This window comes from Cervus elaphus, chromosome 21 (genome assembly GCF_910594005.1).
Source record: "Cervus elaphus chromosome 21, mCerEla1.1, whole genome shotgun sequence".
In the NCBI taxonomy this organism is placed as follows: domain Eukaryota; kingdom Metazoa; phylum Chordata; class Mammalia; order Artiodactyla; family Cervidae; genus Cervus; species Cervus elaphus.
Window position 1 is genome coordinate 75,788,232 of NC_057835.1, and position 12,137 is coordinate 75,800,368.

Sequence of the window (12,137 nt, forward strand, 5' to 3'; positions counted from 1 at the left end):
AAAGTAATGTCTCTGCTTTTTAATATGCTGTCTAGGTTGGTCATAGCTTTCTTCCAAGGAGCAAGTGTGTTTTAATTTCATGGCTTCAGTCACCATCTGCAGTGATTTTGGAGCCTCCCAAAATAAAGTCTGTGGCTGTTTCCACTGTTTCCCCATCTGTTTGCCATGAAGTGGTGGGACTGTGGTCATTTAGGCCCAGTGTAGCACAGCTCTCGTGGGCAGTGTTTGTTCCAGAGTTCCCTGCTGAGTCAGCTGAAGTTGTCCAGCCTTCATTTCAATTAAATTTCTTTTCCTGCCTAATCCTACCTCCTCCCCCTTCTTTTTTCAAGTATTAAGCCTACATCTTGTGCTCCAAATTCTATCTCAGCCTATGCTTCTTAAAATATTCTCTAGATTGAAAAGCAATGCATTTTTTGCAATTATTTGAGATAATTTTCTTTGGGCAAATACATCTCGGTGGAAAGTAGGAGGAAAGTTCTAACGTAGAAGCAGTGATAGAAGAGAGGAGCCTGGGGAGGTACATTCCACTGTGGATTTGACACATGTACAAGGAAACCCTAAAGTTCCTATGTATAGGTAGGAGCAGGCAGTACAGAGAAGTAAAGAAAATGAATGATTCCAAGGGCAAATATAGCTGCAATTTAGCTGCATTCTTTTGGTTGACTTAATGATAGATCTAGCATGAACTGTGTCTCTGGTCTTGAGGCCAAAGGCAAAGCCAACCTTAATTTTAAACAAGACTATAAATTAAGGTCTGGGTCAAATTGTCAGTACACTTCATTTTCTTGCTTAATCTCAAACCTCTGCTGAAATTAGCTTCATGACTAACTGAAGGAAGTGGTGATACTGATTCAGCAGAAGTATTTTTGAACTGAGATTTCCATCGAGACAAAAGTCAACTAGTCATTCAGGGGAAAATAAAATAGCTTCAAACCTTTGTTGGAATAAATTGAATTAATTCATTGGACCATTTAAACAAGAGAGAAAGTCTGAAATCTGGCTATATTGGGCAACTACCCTATGAAATGATCATAGAAATAAATATACACAAAGTTACATAAAAAATAAATATAAAATGCTACTTCAGCTCTTACATGTTGACTTAAATCTTTAATTTATTTCTCAAGTACACTCTGTAACTGTAGAAGAGTTTTTCATTGTGTCTTATTGGCCAACAAAGTGAGCATCTCCTTGATGCCTTTGCATAAGGCTCTCTCAAAGAGACTTACATCATTTGAGGTACGTAAGAATACTGCAGTGTCAATCAGACTTGTGTCTTGAAAAAAGGAAAGCCTTATTTCTTTGGTCAGATATCTAGATACTGAATATACTCACATAGATCCAGAGAATAAGCCAATTTTCTTCACTTCAAAAACTAGATTCAAGAGCTAGTAGTCTCACTCATATTTTTTTTGACTAAACTGATCCTAGGTGCATAAATGTTAACAATGTTAATATCCTCTTGTATTGATCCTTTTACATTTTATAATGTCTTTCTTTATATCAAACAGTGGAAACAGTGGCTGACTTTATTTTTCTGGGCTCCAAAATCACTGCAGATGGTGATTGCAGCCATGAAATTAAAAGATGCTTACTCCTTGGAAGGAAAGTTATGACCAACCTAGATAGCATATTAAAAAGCAGAGACATTATTTTGCCAACAAAGGTCCATCTAGTCAAGGCTATGGTTTTTCCAGTGGTCACGTATGGATGTGAGAGTTGGACAGTGACGAAATCTGAGCACCGTGTACATGCTCTAGGTGAGTGACTATACCACTGTGGTTATCCAGGTCACTAAAACCTCTTTCTTATATTTGTTCTGCATATTCTTGCATGTCTTCTTAATCTCTTTTGCTTCTGTTAGGTCTTTGCCATTTCTTTCCTTTATTATGCCCATCCTTGCATGAAATATTCCCTTGATAGCTTCAATTTTTTTAAAGAAATCTCTAGACTTTCCCATTCTACTCTTTTCCTCTATTTCTTTGAATTGCTCATTGAGGAAGGCCTTCTTATCTCTCCTTGATATTCTCTGGAATTCTGCATTCATTTGGATATACCTTTCCCTTGCCTCATAGCTAATTTGGTAAAACTTCAAAAAATTACCTAATCTCTCAAAACAGATTTCATAAATATTTTATCTGTCATTTTCTATACTATTGCTTTGTTTTTGACAGAGTAACTACCACTTTTTTTTCCCATCTAACAGTGTTTTCTCAGATCTTTTGGAAAAAAAAAAAAGAAACTGAAGGTTTATATGTATCATGATATTTATCCACTTCAAATTATAAAATAAAAATGGAAAATACACAATTGGCCTATTACCTACAATAAAACATATATCCCACTTTTCACAAGTTTGGAATTAATTTTATATATGTATATTTTGCAATCACATTTAAAGAAATATTTTAATATACTTACAATTAAAGTAGAACAAATTGTTCACTGAAAATTAAAAAAAAAAATTGGTTCCATTTCCACATTTAAAATGAAATAAAACTAAAGAATTCCTGCACACAATTTTTGCTGACTTCAGATGAAGCTTCAGTGAACTAAGCTTTGTTTTTTTGCAAGCATGCAGTGTAAATAATTGCAAACGAAAAAAAATGGATTTAAATGAATTTCATTGCTTTTTTTAAGCTACTCAGTATTGATCACTTGTTTTTCCTGGTGAGGCTGCAATAGTTCCATAATCCAGAGAAAATGTCTTTGGTGGGAAAAAAGGGAAGGAAATCTTCATTTAAAATAATGAGTGTGGAGTCACAATGACGGCGGCCACCATCCTGTGGAGAGCTAGCGGATTCTCCGCTGCTCTTGCAGAGCCCCTTGCACTTCCTACAGACCCAGTGGCGGCTACCCGGTGCGTGAGGAAGCATGGTGGCCCTAAATAAAAATGAATAAATAAATACATAAATAAAATAATAAGTGTGTCAGTTATAAGGAAATAAATCCATGTAGGAAATATATGAAAAAAACAAGCAATTGTATACAAAAGACTAATATCTTAAATTGTTTATTTTGGATAACATGTACTGTTGAAATAGTCTATTCTGTATATAAGATGATCTTATTTTGCCCAGTTCTAATACCAGCAAGAGGAGCATTACGTCATCATGATAACATCAACATTTAACAAGTGTGTGTCTACATGCTAAGTCGCTTCAGTCCTTTCTGACTCTTTGCGATCCTATGGACTGTAGCCGCCAGGCTCCTTTGTTCATGGGATTCTCCAGGCAAGAATACCGGAGTGGGTTGTCATGCACTCCATGGGGGTCTTCCCGGCCCCAGGGGATCCAACCTGTGTCTCTTAAGGTGGGTTCTTTACCACTATCAATAACTGCGTCAGATAGATAATGTACTCACTTTATAAACTCAGGTAACATGGTTCATTCCTAGTCACCTAGCTAATACTTCATATGCTTCCAACTCAGAAGTCAAGGATAAATTTAAATTTCCCTTTCTTTATTCTTTATATTATACAATGAGGCCTATGTATAAAGTAGCATTTCTTCCTTTGCTATATCAAATACTTGTTAAAAGTTAAATTGCCACTATACATTAGGGACACAAAAGCAAAAATTTTTTTCTTTTCCTTTTTTTGCCACACCATGGGCATGGAGGTCTTAATTTCCCAGCCAGAGATGGAACCTGTGACCCCTGCATGAGGAATGCAGAGTCTTAACCACTGGACCACCAGGCAAGTCCCTAAAAGCAAATTTAAAGGCATGTATTTAATGCTCTCGATCATGATCATAAACGGGATGAACTGAATTCCATTTACCATGCTCCAGTTATTGGGAACAAGCTTTAGTTACCAAGAAGAACTAGCCAAATGCTAGAATTGCATAAAAATATTGAGTTGACCAAAAAGTTCATTCTAGTTTTTCTGTAAGTTAGTATATATTATAGAGGCTCCATGGTCCTAGCTTTATTATTATTATTATTATACCAGCTATCAGTTATCTCTTTGTGATTTGTGACTGCTACTGATTGTTCCCTCTCTATGTATAAATGGCATTGTAATCAAATTTAGTCACTCATTTTCTATGTAATTTATTCATTAGCCACACATAATTTGTCATGCTGGAGAATTAATGGTGGACAATGGTTCCTGTGGAAGGACTAGATATTAACTGTTGGACTGTGTGGCATTCTGAGAGCATGTAAATGAACGCAATGGGATAATAAAGCTATTTATGTACATCTTCATATATAACTGTTAAGTTTGAACTAGACCTGAAGGAAGAGAAAGTGATCTTACATAAGTGGTGGTGATAAAGGAGAAAACCTTTCAAGAAGAGGACACATCATATGTAAAGGCTCTGTGGCAGGGAGTGGCAGAAATTCAGTAACTGAAGAAGGATCATGTGACAGGCCCCGAATGGAGTGCATAGTTTGAGATATTAAGTATGTTGGGCTTCACCTAGGAGCAATGATAAATTATTCAAATGTTTTGCATGTGGAAAGGATGCAGGGGCCAGGAGAAGTTCAGGTCTGTGTTTCACAGAGAACACTCTAGGTGGAATATGAAGATTGACAGGGGTAGACATGAAGAAATCAGTCATGAAAAATCGTGAATCAATGCCATTTGCAGCAACGTGGGTGGGCCTAGAGGTTATCATTCTAAATGAAGTCAGTCAGAGAAACGCAATATCATAGGCTAACCATTCACACGTGAAATCAAAGGAAAATGCAAATGAACTTCCTTACAAAATGTAAGCAGACTCACAAACATAGAAAAAAATCTTATGGTTACCAAAGTGGGAAGGTGGCAGAGGGATAAATGATCACTTCAGGATTAATGACTCACACTGCTGTGTGTGCAAGAGCAGACTCTCACTGAGCACCAACGAGGGCGGACCGCGCAGCTCAGGCCGCTGCATCTAATACCTTGTGATAACCTATAGAGATAACCTATAACCTATATATATATATGAACTTACAAACCTATAAACCTATATATATAGGTTTATGTCTATAAATATATATATTTATATATATGTCTATAAACTATATATATAACCTATAAACTATATATATATGAACTTATAAACCTATAAACCTATATATATAGGTTTATATATATAACTATATATATTTATATATATGTCTATAAACTATATATATAACCTATAAACTATATATATATGAACTTATAAACCTATAAGCCTATATATATAGGTTTATATATATAAATATATATATTTATATATATACTGTCTATAAACTATATATATATAACCTATAAACTATATATATATATAAATGTATAAACCTATAAACCTATATATAGGTTTATATATATATATTTATATAATTTTATATATAAAATATAAATATATGTATATATTATAGATAATTATGTATAACTATATATATTCTATATAAAATATAAAACTATATATATATATTATATATAAACTATATATAAAATATAAATATATGTATATAAACTATATATAACCTATAAACTATATATATATAAACTTATAAACCTATATATATATAGGTTTATATATAATATATTTTTTATATATATATCTCTATATATATATCTATATATATACTGTCCAGCTCTCACAACTGTAGGTGACCACTGGGAAGACCATGGCCGTGATTATATGGGCCTTTGTTGGCAGAGTGGTGTCTCTGCTTTTCACCACACTGTCTAGGTTTGTCAGAAGACTGTAAAGAAGGCAGAATACCAAAGAATTGATGCCTTCACAGCGTGGTGTTGGAGAAGACTCCTGAGAGTCCCTTGGACAGCAAGGATGTCAACCCAGTCAATCTAAAGGGAAACCAACCCTGAATATTCATTGGAAGGACTGATGTTGAAGCTGAAGCTCCAATACTTTGGTCACCTGATTCAAACAGCCAACTCATTGGAAAAGTGCCCAGCGCTGGGAAAGACTGAAGGCAGAAGGAGAAGAGGGTGTTCGAGGATGAGGTGGCTGGATGATATCACTGATGCAATGCATGTGAAATTGAACAAACTTGGGAGATGGTGAGGGACAGGGAGGCCTGGCGTGCTGCAGCCCATGGGGTTGCAAAGAGTCAGACATGACTGGGCAACTGAACAATAACATGTATATGTACTACTGAATCAGTTTGCTATGCACATGACACATTATAAATCAATTATATTTCACCAGAAAAACTTTAAAAAGAAACCAGTCAGAGATGCCTATAATTGAAGCTGAAATATCTCTTGGGTGTTTGAAGAGAAGTCTGACTTTCTAATTATATTCGACTTAGTTCAGTATTTCAAAGGCATTTGTAGTCTCAGAGTAGAGACACAGAGTGTAAGTCTGCACTTAATTTGTTAAGTTTTATTGAGAAAATGACTCCCTGAGAATAATCAGCAGTTATAGTAGTTAGATTAGATGAATTGATATCTTTTGAAGTACTTCAGTATTCTTAGTTTATCTTTGGTGGTACAGTTGAAATGGAAACTATTTCAATTCAATAACTGACAGAAATAAGGCCGAGGAAGTGGTATTTTTAGAAGCAAGGCTGTGAATAATGTAAGTCACAGTGTCAGTGGGAAAAGGGATTTGTTAAATATGCGGAACATGGCATGTAGGCTTAGAGGGATAGACACCAAGAAGAGTAAGTTCAACCGAGGAAAGAGCTTGGCACAAGTGGAAAAAACATGAATGAAAATTAGGATGAGCCTCACGGTTGTGCTACCACAAGTACACTAAATTCAGTAGGAAAAATATATATTCTGTGCTTTCACTGCTTTCTAACTGAATGGTATCAAGGAGCAAGTATGACAATAAATTTTCATATTCTACAAACATGAACTCTGAGAATTTTAAATATTAGAAAATTAGAATAAAGTTAGAAATATAGAAGACACAGAAGCACATAAGACCTTTTAAAAACTTGACTATAAGGACAACGGAGGGCCAAGGGATGCCTGGGAGAGTGACTGGCTGATTGCTACTGCTAGACCTGAAAAAAAGCTATTTGGATAAAGAATGAAATTAAGTGATCTGTCAAAGAATTTACATTGATAAGTGGGAACAATTTATTTATAAGTCAATTCATAGCTCCTAAAATTTAGTTTGCCAACAAAGGTCCATCTAGTCAAGGCTATGGTTTTTTCCAGTATTCATGTATAGATGGGAGAGTTGGACTGTAAAGAAGGCTGAGCACTGAAGAATTGATGCTTTTGAACTGTGGTGTTGGAGAAGATTCTTGACAGTCCCTTAGACTGCAAGGAGATCCAATCAGTCCATCCTAAAGGAAATCAGTCCTGAATATTCATTGGAAGGACTGATGCTGAAGCTCAAGCTCCAATACTTTGGCCACCTGATGCGAAGAGCCAACTCAGTGGAAATGCCCCTGATGCTGGGAAGGATTGAAGGCAGGAGGAAAAGGGGATGACAGAAGATGAGATGGTTGGATGGCATCAATGGTTGATGGCATCAAATTCAATGGATATGAGTCTGAGCAAGCTCCAGGAGTTGGTGATAGACAGGGAAGCTTGGAGTGCTGCAGTCCATGGGGTCGCAAAGAGTCAGACATGACTGAGTGACTGAACTGAACTGAAAAGTTTAATTAGGAGTAATGGGAAAAAAAATGAACTTGTTGTTTAAAGGTCTACTTTGAACAATGTATTATTGTATTTGTCTTGTACTTTGTATTCCAAAGTTGACAATATCTTGAAACAGGCAGTTTCCACTTGGCTGACTTGTTGTGGATTAGTTGTTCCAATCCTCTAAGAAATGAAGCCTGTATGTAAAGAAGAGTTCAGATGTCCTTTCTAAGTATTATACAAGATTGAACTGCTTGTTCTGTCCTGTATGCATTTCTATGGTTACCATTACTGCCTATCTCTTTTTGTCTGGAAAGGTGCACATTTGAAATCAGATAAACCTGAAGTCAACTGTGTCATTACTAATTATATTATTTTAGGGAAAATAATACACTTCTCTAAATGAGTTTTCTCACTTGTAAAATAATGATTATCCTATCTTGTATATTTATTGTTTATTCTTGAGCTGATTCATTCATTCACTGACAGATATTGATTGAATAATAGTTCTAAATGCTGAGAATGAAACGGTGAATCAAAGTAGACAAGGCCTATGCTGTCATGGAGCTTAAAGGTTAGTAGCAGAGAAAGATATTAATCATGCAATCACACATACATTACAACTGTGATTAATGCTAGAAAGAGCAATGCATGATATCTTAAACATACCGTAAAGAAATTTGACATAATAAAAGAGTCATCTAAAGCTTCTTTGAAGAAATAACTTAATGATAGAAAAATGAAAAATGTTGCTTGTGTTCATCAAGGGCAGACCTGAAGAAGAGAGAATTAAGTAGTATGCGCAAAAGCCCCATGGGAGCAGAGGTAAGGATATGGTCATGACAGACAAAAGGCCCTGGAACATAAGAACAAATGGGCTGTGATAAAAGTTAAAGTTAGAAAATGAGGTAAGAGTCAAATTATGCAGAACTTGAGGCATTTTTTTCATTCTTAAGATGATATACTGTCTGAACAAAATAAATGGCAAAATCCGCTTCGTATTTGTTTATACATATTTCACCATCAATAAATATTTTATCCATTTTCATGTAGCAGCAATCTCTAGTGGACAGGCGATATGTTGCACCAGCACTAAGAAATGAATATTCCCTTTTAAGTAGTATATGTGACAGAGCATATTCATTCCATGATGCATTGAAGCAGGACGACTACATCCATTATGTTGACCAAAGATATGGCATCAAAAAATGCAGTATCAGCAATAGATGAAAATCTAAAAAATGTTTTCTACCTTATTTTTAAAAGTAACAGTGTTTCAAATACTGTATTATGAATTCATGACTAATGTTGTATGGCAACATTTTTATAAAGATTAAGTATAGAAATATTATATATATTCTTAATATTTAATCTAGTCTATATTGGTGTATAGGCTAGCCTATAATAAAATTATAGATTAAACATTATATACACAGTAACTTATATCTATTTATAGTAAATAAAATACAGACTATAAATAAAATATAAAATTACCAAATACATTATAGAATAATTTATAACATGATCTATTTATAGATTAAATATTATGTACACAGTTGCCTAGTCTATACAGCAATGAACAAATCACCTCCAATATTATTGTGGTGTGTAAATATTACAAGAGATTAAATTTACCTAACAAATTTTTCAATCTAAATGTTATTAATCCTGATAAGAGCAATTTTGACAAAATGGTGGGTGGGCCTAAAAAACTGGATGAATTGGGCCCAAAAGGTACTTACAGAAACAAAATTGGAGACCTTATGTTTACAAATGTATCTATGCTTGGAAAAGAAGATTAGACAGCATATAAACTTGGGGGGGATATAATATGGCAAAAGATCCCTGTTTTAGTTTTGATCGTATTGTGGTGGTCAGATTACAATAGAAGTTTCTGTTTAGTTTTGCACTTTTAATTTTCCTCTAAATTTAAATTTATCATCCATAAACATATATTATTATAAGCTGAGAAAAATACATTGTTTAGAAAATAAGTAAAAAGTTTTTTATATGAAAGAATCACTTGGTGGTTTAGTGTCGGGACAATTTCAGACTGCAGCAGATGAAATTAAGAATGTGGGAGGCCTGTCTTCTAAGAAGTTTGCTGTCCACAGCATTGATGTGGGCCATACTTCTAAGAATGAAGTTCACACCTCTCAAAGCATGCTGTCTTTGCTGCTCAGGATTTGTGAAATGAATGCACGTCAGAAAACCTCTTGGGATATTCCAGAGAGAAGATTTTGTAAAACCAGAACATCTTATGGGGCTCTCCTCTTGATTAGTCCTCTGTGGGATTAGATGGAAATCCCAGTCTGTCCTTGGTTCTGTAACAAGAGACCTCGGCTAGATATAATCCTGATCGTGTCCATAAACTTTCTCATTCCACCCTCTTCTGTAGAATTTCAGTGTTATCTTTGAAAATAGAAGCTGATATGTACAAATAAGACCTCTTTCTTAACTCTTGAGAGCCAGCTTTCCAGAGAGAGTAAGTGATTCTGGTTTGCTCAATTGTGTCCTTTCATGCTATAAGATTTACATGGAGAAGCCTCGATTTTGTTCATGGTAATCATCAGCTTGTTCATTATTCTGAGAAACTCTGCAGGTTAGAGTCAGGAGATACATAATGGGTATTCAATTAAGGTGTAATTACAAATACGAATATGAGTTTTACTCTTAACACAGGTGATTGTATTATCTCCACCGACCTAACTCGTGATTGGCTCTTCTTGTTTTAATAGATTTTATTTTTATAGCACAGTTTCATATTTACAACAATGAAGAATATACAGATAGTACAGGAATTTCCCATCTATCTTCTGCTACTGCTGTTTACCCTAAGTCGTGGCCAACCCCTTTGTGACACCAGGGACTGTAGCCCGCCAGGCTCCTCTGTCCACGGGATTTCCCAGGTGAGGATACTGCAGTGGGTTGCCATTGCCCTTTCCAGGGAATCTTCCTGACCCAGGGATCAAACACACACCTCCTGCATTGGCAGGAGGATTCTTTACCACTGAGCTACAGGGAAGCCCAGTAAATGCCCTTGTTTTTGTTCAGTCCCTAAGTTGTGTCTGACTCTTTGAGACCCCATGGGCTGCAGCATGCCAGGTTTCCCTGTCCATCATCAACTACCGGAGTTTACTCAAACTCATGTCCATTGAGTCAGTGATGCCATCCAGCCATCTCATCCTCCTTTCCTCCCTTTTCCTCATGTCCTCAGTCTTTCCCAGCATCAGCGTCTTTTCCAATGAGCTGAATCTTCGACCAGTGGCCAAAGTATTGGAGCTTCAGCTTTAGCATCAGTTCTTCCAATTAGTATTCAGGGTTGATTTCCTTTAGGATAGACTCTTCACCTTCATCGAGAGGCTCTTTAGTCCTTCTTTGCTTTCTGCCATTAAAGAGGTATCATCTGAATATCTGAGTTTGTTGATATTTCTCTCAGCAACCTTCATTCCAGCCTGTGAAATATCCAGTCCTGCATTTCACATAATGTACTCTACATATAAGTTAAATAAACAGGGTGACCATATATAGCCTTGACGTACTCCTTTCCCGATTTGGAACCAGTCTGTATTCCATGTGTGATTCTAACTGTTGCTTCTTGACCTGCATACAGGTTTCTCAGGAGACAGGTAAAGCAGTCTAGTTTTCTCATCTCTTTAAGAATTTCCCACAGTTTGTTGTGATCCACACTGTCAAAGGTTTTAGTGTAGTCAATGAAGCAGATCGCAATGGTTTTTGGAATCCCTATGCTTTTTCTGTGATCCCATGGATGTTGGCAATTTGATATCTGGTTCCTCTGCCTTTTCTAAATCCATTTTGTACATCTGGAAGTTCTCAGTTCACATACTACTGAAACCTATCTTGGATTTTGAGAATCATCTTGCTAGCTTGTGAAATAAGCACCATTGTACGGTAGTTTGAATATTCTTTGTATGTGTGTGTTAGTTGCTCAGTCATGTCCAACTCTTTGCAACTCCATGAACTGTAGCCCACCAGGCTCCTCTGTACATAGAATTCTCCAGGCAAGAATACTGGAGTGGGTTGCCATTTCCTTCTCTAGGAGTTCTTTCCTACCCAGGGACTGAACCGGGGTCTCCTGCACTGCAGGCCGATTCTTTACCATTTGAGCCACCGGGGAACATTCTTTGGCGTTGCCTGTCTTTGGGACTGGAATGAAAACTGACCTTTTCCAGTCCTGTGGCCGCTGCTGAGTTTTTCAAATTTGCTGACATATTGAGTGCAGCACTTTCACAGCATCATCTTTTAGGATTTGAAATAGCTCAACTGGAATTCCATCACCTCCACTAGCTTTGTTTGTAGTGATGCTTCCTAAGGCCCACTTGACTTCACACTTCAGGGTGCCTGGTTCTAGCTGAGTAATAACACCATTGTGGTTATTTGGGTCATTAAGGTCTTTTTTGCACACTCTTCTGTGTATTCTTGCCACCTCTTCTTAATCTCTTCTGCTTCTGGTAGGTCCTTACCATTTTTCTCCTTTATTGTGCCCATATTTGCATGAAATATCCCTTTAATATATCCAATTTTCTTGAAGAGATCTCTATCCTTTCCCATTCTATTGTTTTCCTCTATCTTT